Source organism: Penaeus monodon, chromosome 10 (genome assembly GCF_015228065.2).
Source record: "Penaeus monodon isolate SGIC_2016 chromosome 10, NSTDA_Pmon_1, whole genome shotgun sequence".
Classification (NCBI taxonomy): Eukaryota; Metazoa; Arthropoda; class Malacostraca; order Decapoda; family Penaeidae; genus Penaeus; species Penaeus monodon.
This window is the reverse complement of record NC_051395.1, coordinates 49,917,127-49,919,626: the sequence shown is the minus strand read 5'-3', so window position 1 is coordinate 49,919,626 and position 2,500 is coordinate 49,917,127.

The window sequence follows — 2,500 nt, the reverse complement described above, 5'->3', positions numbered from 1 at the left end:
TCGCGGAGGTGTCAGGACCCCGGAGCTCGATCCCGTTTCATCGCGTCCAGAGCAGGGGAGGCGCGAGGAGCCGGCAGGGGGCGTTGGAGGCAGCGGCGACCGGGAAGCCAAGGGGTAACAAGGAGGTGGCAGTGATGAACGGCAAGGAGGTTTACGGAAGGACATTGGCGATTGTGGGCGGTAACAAATAAGAAAGAAAAGGAAAAAAAGAAGGATGAAAAAGGGAAATAAATAAAACAAGAGGAATGTATAGATTTTTTTTTGATATGGGTCTGTTTCTTGTCTGGTTATATATATTTTTTTCCTTTTTGAACGGTCCTTTCGTGGGTCTCCAGCAAAGAGACGAGACCGAGAGAGAGAGAGAGAGAGAGAGAGAGAGACAAGATTGATGAGAGGACTTAGGAGAGCGAGAGAGGAGAGGAGGGAGAGAGGGAGGTGATGACGCTGTGAGAATGAGGCTTGGATAGTGATGAGAAACAAAAACGGGTTTCTACGCATGGGACACGTTGTATAGGTTAACACTGTCGTGTGATTACCATTTATTGTACGACGTGAGGAAAGAGGAGCCTTAAAGCAGACTCGCCCCGGAGCACTTACGGTTAAAGCTGAAATGTTGGACCCGCGCAGCCTCCTCTTTCTCCTCTTCTTCCTCCCCCTCCTCCTCTTCCATCTCTTTCTCGTCTACGTCATCCCCTCCTCGCGGTCCTCCTCTTTCCTCCCTCCTCGCTCTTTCTCTCTGCTTTCGTTCTCTCCCTCGCTCTTTTTCTTTCGGCCTCTATCCTCCTTCTCTTTCTTTGCTTCTACTTCCCACTTGCTCCTCCTCCTCTCTTCTCTCTTCTTCCCCTTCTCCTCCTATCATCTATCTCTTCATTCTCTTATTCCTCCTCCACGTCCTTCTCCTTTTCCTCCTTCTCTCCTCTTCCTCTTCCCTTTCTTCTCTTCACTTCTTCCTCGTCCTCCTCCTTATTATCCACCTCCTCCTTCTCCCCAATCTCCTCCTCGTCCTCCCTTTTCTTACCCATCACTCTCCTCTTCCTCCTCCTTCCCCAACACCTCTTCATCTATCTCCTCTTCCTCCCCCTAATCTCCTCTACCTCATCGCCATCGTCCTCATCAACCTCTTCTCCTTCACCTCTTCCTTCTCTCCTCTTCCTCCTCCTCCTCTCCCACAACATCCTCCTCGTCCTCGCTGTCGCTTCCTCCTCCCTCTCCTCTCCCCCTATTCCTTCCCACCTCCTCGACGCCATCCTCTTCTTCGTTCCCCCTTCCTCCTCCTCCTCCTCTTCTCCTCCAGCAGCAGGAGGTCCCGGTGCTGTGCTGTGGGATTGGCTTTGCAGAGGCGCTGGAGTCGACGGACCCAGAACAGCAGTGGTTTTAACACTGGCGAATATCGGGTTATGGTGAGTTTCATGCCTGTTAAAACGGCGTTACAGTGAGTAGGAAAGAATTAGCTATTTGCAGTTTCATGGTCGTTGCATGCATTGAAACAACGAATAAAAAGCTTTCAAACGAGTGTTTTGTCAAAAATCCAGTTGCTAGGGGATATATTTTTTTTCTTTTTCCTTTTTCTTTCTTTCGTTACGGTTATAATCTACTTCACAATTCTGAAGACATTATAGTTTTATTTTCGTGCATACTTATCAGACATTTATCCGTTGATGGTTTTCCTATAAACCGATATCAAACACGTTATTTATGATTCTGTTCCCACCTTCCTCTTTTCTCAACATCTTAACCAAGTTTCCATTTAATTTTCTTGAAGACCTGATTATGTAATATCAACAGCCTGATTTAAAATCTAGTTGTCGCAGGAATTCCCATACAGTTTCAGGATAAACAGCTGAAAGGTCAAATATGCTTCTTTCTCCAGGGAATATTCACCTCTATGAACACTTGAGTTTAATGATTATCAAAAAGTAGGGTATATTCATGGCTGCTGATCCAATGAGCCACTATACATACTGTAGATAATCTTAATGTATGCATGTATACATACGTATGCATGTATCTACACAAGCATAGATACATATAGGATCTATGTTTATATCTGTATTCATCTATACCTATCTCTCTCTGTCTATAACAATATGTATATGTATATGCATACGTTCATATACATACATACAATCATGTATACACCTACATACATACATACATAAATACATACATACACATCTTTTAAAAATAAAGGTTTCCAACAACGTAACATTTCAACTACACAAACAGTAAGTCTAACAACTACATTCTAGTCACAACAAGGATTAGCACACTACCTACTCATAACGAATGATTTGCTATGAGACGAAGAACGGGCCTGTTCATTAACATATGTAGTTCTGACGACAACCTAACATATCGCAACATAATGCCAACAGTCTGGAAACACAATCATGAGCATTCCAGCAAGACATGCGGAGAGAGAGTTATTTTGTTCGCATATTCATAAGATGTCTGTTATAGGCGATTCTGAGGATGAATAGAAATGAACATGTCTGTTTCG